At 45.1% G+C, this 11,683-nt stretch overlaps 1 long non-coding RNA gene across 1 annotated transcript; it reads right to left on the minus strand.

The window, feature by feature from the left end:
• Positions 1 to 6,358: 6,358 nt before the first annotated feature.
• Positions 6,359 to 10,623, minus strand: LOC111820084 (uncharacterized). The gene is made up of 4 exons (XR_002823603.1): positions 10,289 to 10,623; positions 9,932 to 10,048; positions 8,154 to 8,203; positions 6,359 to 7,516 (listed from the first exon to the last, which is right to left on the minus strand). It is a non-coding gene; the product is annotated as an uncharacterized LOC111820084 (long non-coding RNA).
• Positions 10,624 to 11,683: the final 1,060 nt, after the last annotated feature.

Consider the following 11,683-nt stretch of genomic DNA (forward strand, 5'->3'; position numbering starts at 1 on the left):
GTGACCTTGGGGAAATCACATGACTTTAGATTTCACTTCTGTAAAATGGGGATAATAACAGTACTTTCCTCACAAGATTATATTTAGGGTTAAATGAAATTACGTATGCAAAGTATCTAGCTAGCATTTGTACTGGATGAATATTATAATTTATTATAATTTCCTGTAGCGTCCAGTTTCTCAGCCACCTTACCCTCCAACACACACACACACACACACACACACACACACACACACACACACACACACGACTTCGAACTCTCGAGGACATAGACTGCTTCTTGTTTCTTTTATTTATCTTTGTATCCCCAGTGGTCAGGCCAGTGCCTGGCACAACGTAGGAACTCAATAAATATTTGAAAGGAGCTGTAGCGTGAGGGTTTGGTAATACAGACAAGGGAAACTTTTCAACATTAATATGAATAAACAACAGAACAGGCTGCTGTAGAAAGTTCCTCAAGTATGTTTAAGACCAAAAAAAATCCTCTCAGACCTGTGTTAGGGTATGTCCTTCCGGAAACGGGGTATAGAAGATATAGAAGGGACAGCCTTAGGGTATCTCCACCAGGCCCTTGTTTCCATGGCAGGCCTGGAATGAGCAAGGCTGGTTATTGAATAACAATTAGTAGTTCATTACTGAACATTGACTGGACATTCATCATAGACTCATTGTAGGCCTTCCCTCTGACATTTCCTTCAGCAAACATCACATTAAAAAGCTGAGTTTCCAGTTAGCAGGAACACTTTCCACCTGCCCTCTCCGGTCTTGACCTCTATCGCTCCTGACCACTTCACCCTCCGCCCACTCATCTGCCCTAGCTCCAGCTAATAGGTTGTTTAAACCTGTGGACAGTCAAGGTCCTTCCCTACAGGTTGCCAGGCCCACCCCACGGCCCCTGCAGTCTGCCCAGTCATGTTCCCCTGGTCTGTGCCTTTAAGCCTCTTTAGAAGTCTGGACCCGGGCTGAGACCGCAGAACCGTGAAGTAGCGCATTCTGGACTTCTCCATCCTGGTCAGTAGATATTCTTGAGAGCTGTATTCCCGAGGTCTCTGTATTTTTTTTCCACTTTCTCTTGTTTTCTCAGAAGTTACCTCTCTTAACTGGCTTCACCTATAGGGCCCCAGGTTCTATCTAGCTCATTAAAAAAAAAAAATTGCTTGCTGAATGTAAATCCAGATTTCGCCTTAGAAGGCATCATTTTCTTCCCTAATAAAATCCAAATTACGGAAGACTTCAAATTTACCTTTAAAGGCAAGTATCAGAACCCAGGATGTCCTTATATCCTCTACCTTGTAGGGTCGCCCTTCAGTCAATAGTTAAGTCTAAATGACTCAAACCCTCATCCTACATATGATGGGAAATCCAGCACCTTCCCCCACCAAATACCTCTGGGGAGGTGGGGGGACGCCTCAGAGATGGGATCCCGGGGAGTCTCAGAGGCAGCATATCATCTCTAGCTCCAATACCTTGCTTCCTCTGAAGTGTGTAAATCTCATTGGCCCTCTGGCTTCTCTCCGCCCTTTGCTGACACAAACATGATGCAGTCTGTTTTCCTTTGATTCTCTAAGCACAAACACAAGGATATGGCAGAGTGTGACGGAAGGCTAGGGGATTACAGAAGAGGGCTACTTTATCATGCAATTACCGTGCAACACATCAAATGGCAAATGACTTACGTGGAATATGAGACATCCTTGTTCTTCAAAGCCCCGCGGCATTCCCATCCCAAGGAACGCCTCGCTGGCTGCGCCTTCTCCTTAGGGCCCTGGCTTCTATATCACCTCTCCCTGGAGCCCTTCTGTGATGGGCGTTGCTCTTGTGATATGTGTGTGTGTGTTGGGCATCTGCAACAATGTAGGTCTTGGTGGGGGTCAAGATCTTGTCTCATATTATAGAAGCCTCAAAGACCATATTATAGCCAAGGTGTGGGCATAGTGATCCAAATGGGTCCAATCCGCTGCTTGGGCCAGCACTGTGTCTTTGGAGAAAGTGCTACAAAAAAGCAGGAGATGTTTACAGAAGGGATATCCATGTCTAGGCAGCAGGACATACAACGTCCATCCCTCACCAGGTTGTTCCTTGATAGGACTTTGGCTGGTGTGCTGGCTGTCCTGCTCATTTTCAAATCTAGCTTACCAACTTACCTATGACAGTTTTAATTCTAAAATACTTCCACAAATTCTTTGATACTCCTCTGTTCAAGAGCTGGAGCTTGATTTCCCTCCCTCTGAGCATAGACTAGACTTAGTGATTGGCTTCTAATAGATACAATAGGGCGGAAGTGATTGTGGGTGACTTGCAAGATTAGGTCATAAAAGGCACTGCAGCTTCCTCCTTACTCTCCTGGATTCCTCACTCTGGCGGAAGCCAGCTGCCATGTCATAGGACACCCAGGCAGCCCTGTGGAGAGACCGTTTGTGAGGAAATAAAGCCTCCTAACAATAGCCAATGAAGTACTGAGGTTTCCTGCCAACATCCAAGTGAGTGAATCATCTTGGAAGCAGACTCTCCAGGCCCAGTCAAACCTTAGCTGACTGAAGCCACGGCCAACATCTTGGCTACAACTCGTGAGACTCCGAACCAGAACCACCCAAGCAAGCTGCTTCCAAATTCCTGACCTACAGAAATGATGAGACAATGGATGTTTGCTGTTTCTGGCCTCTAAATTTTAAGATAATTTGTTACTCAGCACAAATAGCTAATACACTTCCCCTGGATTCTGTAAGCCACCAAAAAGTTTTCCAGCAAATTCTTTTCCTGCTTAAGTTAGTTAGGGTCAGTTTCTGTTGTTTACAATCAAGAGCCCTGACTAGTATCATTTTTTCACATCTTTTCTTTCTACTCATCATCCTCAGGCTGCCCCCAACCTCTACTTTTAATCCACAGCCCCAGCCTCCAACCCCTGCCCATTTATCAGGCTTCTCAAGATTTCACTGTCATATCCAGGTTGTGTCCTGGGGGCTTCACCTTTATCACTCATGCAGGTTGTCCAGACAGTTTCCTCATCGTAAATGCATCCTCACCACTTCCTGAGAAGGCAAAAGTAGCTGCAGACTACGGCAGCGTTAAATTACTTGCAGCCCTCTCTCCCCAAGGCCTTGCCATCTGTCTTCTGCCCGCATCATTGACTCACTGCTCCTTGGAGGTTTCCCATGATCTCTTCCTCAGCGAGTTGAATTGTCTTTCCTCAAGTCCCTTGAGAACTGTCCTTTCTTGGCCTGTCTGCAGTTCTGAACACTGTCCACCGCCATCCCCTACTGTCTTCTTCCTCAGTTTCCTCAGCATGGCACTCATTGTGTTCCTGCCCTACCCCTCTGACCTCTATTTCTCTTCTATCCATGTTATCCCTTCTGTCACTTCCTGAGGAAGGTGCCTCCTCCCACTCTTCCCCTGTGCTCTCCCTGGGCCATCTTGGCCTCCCTAACAGCTCAGGCTCTGTGCTAAGGGGCTGACTCCCCAGTCTCAGCTTCTCAGCTGACTCCTCTCCTGAATGCCAGACCACATTTCCTTCTGCTCAGTTACTCTAATTAGCTCTGTCAGTAGTTCCTCAGCCCAACGGTGTGTGAGAGCCCGCTCATCTCTTCTCCTGACTTCCCTCCTTCTATTAATGCTTCGTTCTTTCTCCTAGTAACCAGGCTCCAGCTCCCAGTCATCTTTGACATCCCTTCTCCTTTTACTCCCTCATCCCCTCAGTTGCTGAGTCCCACCAAATCCCTTCCCTCAGTGCCCCCACACCCCTTGCCTACCACTCAGGCCCTCCTCAACTCTCATTCTGACCCGCGAGTGCCTCTCTGTTATTATCCCTGCTTCCCATCCATACTCCCCCAACTAATCTCTCCTACATACAGCCCCAGACCAATATTTCTGAGGAATAGTCTGCATCCTATTTACTGCCTCGCTTTAAAACCTTCAATTATGTTCAACAGTTATTGAGTTCCTACTGTGTGTGTATTATTTGTGATTCTTCACATGCAACCTACCGAAACCAACTTGTGCCAGCTTAAACTGAAAAGAGAGAATTTATTACAAGGAAAGAGGGAGGTCTTATAGAACTCAAGGACAGGAATGCAGCCAGGCCACAGAACTGGAAAACTCTCAGAACTCCATGGTCCTCTCTATCTTTTCTCTACATGTGCTTTGCTCGTCTCCCTCTGCAGACCCCAGTTCTCTCTGCTCCTCAGCCCCTTGCAGAAGATAGTTGCTCCACAGGAGCCAAGGTTATTTCTTTTCCTCCCCGCTCAAGAGACCACTTCCGAATGAGAATGGAGTCTTTCAGCCCCTGTTTCGAATTTGCACACATACTAGTCAGGAATCTTGTGGTTGCAAATGATAGAAACCCAACATAGCTAGCTCGGACAAAAGCATATTTTTGCGTGTGTGCGTTTTAGGTGAAAGTTTACAGTGCAAATTAGTTTCTCATTCAAAAATCTACACACAAATTGTCTTGTGACATTGGTTGCAATCTCCACAATGTGTCGGCACTGTCCCCCTTTCCCTTTCCACCCTGGGTTCTCTGTTTCCATTCGTCCCATTTTCTCCCTTCCTGCCGTCTTTGCTTTTGAGCACGTGTTGCCCATTTGGTCTTGTATACTTGATCGAACTAAGAAGCACGTTCCTTACAGTGGTTATTGTCTGTTTTATAGGCCTGTCTCATCTCTGACTGAAAGGCAGATTTCAGGAGTGGCTTCAGTTCTGAGTTAGTAGAGTGTCCAGGGGCCATAGTCTCAGGGCTTCACAAAAGCATAATTTATTGGCTGTTATAAACAAGCTTTGGGGAGGGCGGAGGTGTGGCTAGGCCTCCTGGACAAGGGGTAGCAGGGAATGGAAGGCATTCAGAATCTCCATCTCTTGTCTCTGCTTGTCAGTATCTTTCCTTAATGTAGACCTGATTCTTCCACGTGCTAAAGGACACGACCACTGATGGACCTCAGAAGGTCTTCTCTTCTTCCGCAAATTCCAACTGAAAAAAAAAATCTTTTGAGTGGACTCTAATTGGTCCAGCTTGGGTCATGCCTCCATCACTGGGGCCAGGTGGGAGGGGTAACTTGACAAGGGTAGTGGATAGAACATAGACTCTAGGGCCAGGCTGCCTGGGTTTACATCCTGGCTCTGTTACTTATAAGCTGTGCGAACCTTGACACTTAAGTGCTCAATGCCTCGGTTTCCTCATCTGTAAAATAGGGATAATAATTGGCCACATCTCACACAGTTGTTATAAAGACTAAATATACAGTGCTTAGAGCAGTGCCTGGCACAAAGGAGGGCCCCGAGTTAGCCATGATGATAATGACAGTGATGATGAATGAATGAATGAGGAGGAGAGGACGAAGAGTAATCCCTTTTTTTTATTGTTGTGCTTTAAGTGAAAGTTTACAGTTCAAGTTAGTCTCTCATACAAAAATTTATACATATATTGTTTTGTGACCCTAGTTGCTCTCCCTATACTGTGACAGCACGCTCCTCCTTTCCACCCCGGATTTCCCGTGTCCATTCAACTAGCTCCTGACCCTCTCTGCCTTCTCATTTCACCTCTGGACAGGAGCTGCCCATTTAGTCTCATGTAGCTACTTGAGGTAAGAAGCACACTCTTCACGAGCATCATTTTATGTCCCATAGTCCAGTCTAATCTTTGTCTGAAGAGTTGGCCTTGGGAATGGTTTCAGTTTTGGACTAACAGAGAGTCTGGGGGCCATGTCTTTCAGGGTCCCTCCAGTCTCAATCAACCCACTAAGTCTGCTCTTTTTACTAGAATTTGAGTTCTGCACCCCACTTTTCTCCTGCTCCATCCGGGACTCTCTGTTGTGTTCCCTGTCAGGGCGGTCATTGCTGGTAGCTGGGCACCATCTAGTTCTTCTGGTCTCAGGCTGATGAAGTCTTGGTTTATGTGGCTCTTTCTGTCTCTTGGGCTAATACTTTCCTTGTGTCCATGGTGTTCTTCATTCTCTTTCACGCCAGGTGGGTTGGGACCAATTGATGCATCTTAGATGGCTGCTCACTAGCTTTTAAGACCCCAAATGCCACTCACCAATTACTTCTTTTTTAAAAAAATTTTTATTTATTTTGTTGTTGAGAATATACAGAGCAAAACATACAAAAATTCAACAGTTTCTTCATGTACAATTCAGTGACATTGATTACATTCTTCAAGTTGTGCAACCATTCTCACCCTCCTTTTCTGAATTGTTCATCCCCATTAACATAAACTCACTGCCCCCCAAAGGTTCCTATGTAATCTTTTGAGTTGCTGTAGTCACTTTGATCCCATATAGGTAGTTCTTAAAAGAGCATAATGCTCAAGGCAGACATTCTTTACCAGTTAAGCTAAACTCTTGTTTGGTTTTAAGAAGATTTCAGGGGATATTTTTGGTTTAAGATTTAAAGATTATCTCAGGGCAATAGTTTCAGGGGTTCTGGCAGTTTCTATGACTCTAGAAAGTCTGTAGTTCATGAGAGGAGTAATTCCTTCTTGAACCACATTCTTGATAGGGAGGGGAGGAGACATTCACCAAAAGGAGGAGGTTGGGCAGTGCTGTGTTCCACTTCATTTCTAATTCCCAGGCCTGAATATTCTGATCCGTCTAACTTGGGTCAGTTGCTCATCCCTAGTCCCACCAACAAGAAGTCCTGGTGGTGCACTGGTTAAGCACTTGGCTGCTAATTGAAAGGTTGGAGGTTCAAACCCACCAGTGGCTCCATGGGAGAAAAGACTTGGCTATCTGGTCCTGTAAAGATTTCAGCCTAGGAAACCCTATGGGGCAGTTCTACTCTGTCCTATAGGGCTGCTGTAGATTGGAATCACCTTGACAGCACACAACAACAATAGACACCAACAGTGGCTGTAGGAGGGATGGGTCACATTGTACAAAATAACTGTTGGGGACAATGGGCATTTCGCAAAGAAAAGACTGGGATGTTGGCTTGCCTGTTTGGCATACATCTCAGATGTTGTCCACCCCAATGTGCAAGGTGCCGGTCACCCACTGAGAGATTCAGAGATGAACAAGAAGACTCTTACAACTCCAGCGAAGGATTATGTCCCATGAAAGCATGAATGGCAGATCAGGTGACATGAGTTAAGTGTTCCAGGAGGTACAGACAAGGCAGTATGGGGGCATTAGAGAGAATTAAGAAGTTCCACATGGGGTTAAGGTGGTTCCTGAAAGAGTCCTTCTAGAGGAGTAGCAGTTGAGCTTAGAGAGGAGAGTAGAATTTGAATGGGCAAAGAGGATGTAGGGGTGGAAGTGTAAGAAGGGACGCCCTGGTCAGAAAATGGTGGGGAAATAAATAATATAATGTGTCTGAGTGGTCAAGTAAAAAATAATAAATGATAGCAAGCATTCATTGAGGGCTAACTGGGTGCCAGACGCTGTTTTATGCATTCAATGTGTGTAATTTCTGCTATCCTCCCACGACCTTGGTCCCTTCCTGTTTTACAGATGAGGTTCAGTGACGTGCTCGAGGTCACACAGTTGGGAGGTGGTAGAGCCCAGAGTCTCCATGCTTAACCACTGTCTCCTATGAAGGATAAGGTTGGAAAATTGGTTAGGCTCAGAACATAGCAGGCTTTGCCAAGGAGTCTGGAATTTATTCTGCAGGCGACAAGAAGCCACTGAGGAATTGTAGGAGAGGAGAAAGTGACTGGGCCTTTATTTCAGGATGACAGCTCTGGTGGCAGAGTGGAAGATGCTGTGGAGTACAGAGAGCATCTAGAGGAGAGAACACTTGCCTCCTCCCACCCACGGGGAAGGGGAAGAATTATCCAGTCCTTCTTCTACAGAAGACAGCACCAGGTGCCACAGGGACCATTTGCTAGCTTGTTCTTTTTAATTTAATTTTTATTGAAGCGTAGCATACATACCAAAAAGGGCCAGATCACAAGTATGGCTTGATAGATTTTTCACCAGACAAACATACCTGTGTAAACCTCAAAGGTTGATTTTATATAACTACCCCAAATCCTTCTCTATCAAGCCCACCTCTGAATCCACCCCTGTAACTGCCCACCCTTTTCTTGATAAATCTCCTACTGTTTAATTATGCTTTCTGTTGGAGAAATGCATGTGTCCTTGGAAAGGGATAGGGGCAGTGCAGAGCTGGCCAGCTCTGAGTCACACTGCCCAGAAGCCCAGCCCGGCTGCTCAGCCTTACTCACAGTGTGGCTTCAGGCAAGTTCTTTGACCTCTTAAGGCTCGGTGTCTTCATCTGTAAAATGGAATGAATAATGGTTAGTTTCTCAGCTTGGCAGTGCCTCAAAAAAGTTAAATATAGAATTACCACATGACTCAGCAATTCAACTCCTAGGTATATATGGAAGAAAAAAAATTGAGAGCTGGAACTCAAACAGAAACCACCAATGTCCATTGCAGCGCTATTCACAACAGTCGAAAAGTAGAGCAACCTAGGTGTTCATCAACAGATGAATGGATAAACCAAATGGGATATATAAATGGAATGCAATATGATTCAGCCATAAAGAGAAGTGAAGATCTGATAACGTGCTCCGACACGGCTGAATCTTGAAAACATTACGCTGAGTAAAATAAGTTTAACATAAAAGGACAAATACTGTAGAACTCCACTTACATGAAATACTTGCTAGAAGAAGCAAATACATAGAGACAAAAGTTTATTAGTGGTTACCGGAGGCTGAGGCAGAGAGAAACGAGGAGTTATTACTTAAGGGGCACTGAGTTTCTGTTTAGGGGCATGAAAAACATTTGAAAATAGAGTGATGGCTGCAAAACACAGTGAATGTAATTAATGTCACCAAATTGCACACTTCAAAATGGTTAAAATGGCGGTTTTGTTATATATATTTTACCATAATTTAAAAAAAAAAGAAGGTATGTGATAATTTTAAAAAAAGAATGTATGTGATAACATTAGCAATTTTTTTTATATTGAATGCATGTTAACCTGATAATATTTTGGATATATTGGGTTAAATAAAAAGTATCATTAAATAAGAAATAATAGTTTCTACTTTACGAGTTTAATATAAAAGACATATGAGTAAAATGGAAAATAAATACTGGCCACCACCATCTTTGATGATGTCCATTCCCTTTCCTTTGAGATCCATTGATCAAGGAGTTTTTTTGCCACAGGGAGGCAAAGTGCTGCGGGAGACTCACCCCACACCCCACCCCCGGCACACACACACTAAGCACACATGATTTATTGGGGAGAGGTGGAGAGGGTGCTGCACAGAAGCCAGGTACACAAATGACCTTTAAAGATTCTCTCCACGGGTGTGATGTTTTATGAGCTCTGATGGAGTTTGAGCTATTTACTATCTCTCTTCTGCTGCTCTGAAGGCTGTGCCCTAGGCCTGAGGGAATCTAGGCGCCAATGATGGTGATTGGGGGTCTACCCTTTCCTGCCCAGTCTGTGACTGGGGTCGGGCTGGCAGCCACATCTCTCGGCTATGTAAAGTGTTATGGAGGAGCTTGGTACTTACTGCACGTTGCATTTTCAATGATCAGTGATTGTATTTCCTCCCTCCTCCCCACCTCCCACACTTTCGGTTCACCCTCAGACTACCTCCCCCCCTCCATCCTGGCAGGTAGACGCACCTGTGAGAGTGGCATATCCAGGGGAGAGGTGTGCTGGCCCTTCAGCCTCGTCTCTGCCACTGACCTCATGGAAAGTGAGCTGCCCAGCCCTGCTTCACCTCCCATCATCCCCTGGGAGCTGGGTCCTCAGGCACCCTTCCATGCCTACCCAGCACTCCAGTGTGTGTGGTGGGGGCAGGAAAAACCAGGGCAAATGCAAATCCATGTCTTCTGGAAGGTCTTGACCTATCAGAATCCTGCTTCTCTAGGGTTTATTTCTGGAGTATGGAATCATGAGAAGGACATTGGGATCAAAAAATGCTGGGGTCAGAGGGCTGGAAGCAGGGTGGGATTAACCAGTAAACACGGTACGCACCGGCTTACAATAAGAAAGGTATGCACATGTGTGCCTTGCTTATTGGATGAGCTGTCCCCGGCTGGAAGGCAGAAGCTCTGGACTCCAGTTCACTTTTTGCAGGTCCTGATGCTCTCGCTACGAGGAATGTACAAGATTATTATTCTGCTATCCTTTTCTCTCTCTTCCCTGTCCCCACTGTTGGAAAATTTTATAACGTTCTTTTAAAATAAAATTACAAACGTAATGCCTGCTTGAGGCATACAATACAAGCAGTAGGGAAGGGCCTAGGGTGAACTGTTCGCCTTCCCTCCATCCTCCCCACTCCCACACCACCAATCCTACCTCCCTGGATCACCAGCATTATTAGTTTCTTACCTGTTTTTTCAGACACCTTCTGTGCAGACACAAGGGAATATGCAGGTAATAGTGTTCATTTCACCCAAATCAGATGCTGTCCATCACTTTTGTACTTGAATTTTTTAATTCAGTATTTCCAAAAGCTTTTCGTTTTAGCACATATAAACCCATTTTAATGGCTGCCATGACACTCCACGGTGTGAACATACTATGATGTGTTTGCCAGTCCCCGGAAGTTGAGCATTTGGGATGCCTATCCTTTTAAGCCCCCCAAGGCTGGCAGCTGGAGACCCCACACTTGTCCCTGACTTTTCACTCTTTCTCATTTCATGCTTTTATAGATCAGATCCCTGGGCCTCCCGAGTCAGGATCTGTGGGAGCTGGGTGTAGCAGCACATCCGGCCTCAGGATGGGAGGAGCAGGGAGAGAGACGCAGAGACACCCATGAAGGACTCCATGGGGCACAGGAAGCAGGCCTGGGGACATCACTCAGGGTCTCTGATCCCGTTGACCTTCCCTGCCGGGCGTCAGCCTCTCTGCCTGCCTCTGGGCCCGTGCACAGGTGCTCAACCTGGCTGTCCACTCGAATCACCTGGGGAACTTTTAAAATTCCAGGGCAAGGCCACACTCCAGGCCAATTAAACCAGAATCCCTGAGGGGCCAGCCCTGGGTATCAACAGTGTGATAAGTATTCTAAATGACCATGCAGCCACAAGAACCACAACACAGAGCCTGGAGATAATGCTGTGATAAACGTGAGGCTTTGTAGTCTTCCTTTCTTTTCAACCCTACGAGAGAGATGATTATGCCACAGCATGCAACCCAGAGTGTGTTCACCCATTACGTGTACACTTTATAAATGAGTCTTATTTAGTTCCTTGCTAAGTTTTTATCTGGTCGCCTTTAGACTCATATTCAAAATTGTTTACGTAATTTGGCAAGAAGCTTTCAGCAGGCAATTTAGCAATATGTGAGCCGTGAAACTGTTGAGAATCATTGATTTAGTTATTCTAATTTCGGAAGCTGTTCTAAAGAAACATCATGAATATGAGGGGAGAGGGAAGCTATATGTGTAAGATGTTCATTGCAGCATTATTTATATTAATGGAAAACTGGAGAAACCTAAAAGTCCAATAATACAAGAATGGGTAAGCAAACTGTCCCATATGTATTTGGTCTAATATTAAGTAATCATTAAAATTAAGGCAATGAAGACAAGGTAATAACAGGAAATGCCTGCACTATAAAGATAAATGAAAAAGCAAACCCCAAGACTGCGTGGGTACCCTATCTGCACAACTGCATGCAGAGGAATTTAAATGGAAAGGAAATAAAATGCTAACATAGATTGCACTAGGATGTTGAGAGTAATGTTTTTTCTTTCTCCTACTTTCCAAGTTTTGCATAATATGA

The sequence above is a fragment of the Trichechus manatus genome, unplaced genomic scaffold, assembly GCF_000243295.1.
Source record: "Trichechus manatus latirostris isolate Lorelei unplaced genomic scaffold, TriManLat1.0 scaffold00026, whole genome shotgun sequence".
NCBI lineage: Eukaryota > Metazoa > Chordata > Mammalia > Sirenia > Trichechidae > Trichechus > Trichechus manatus.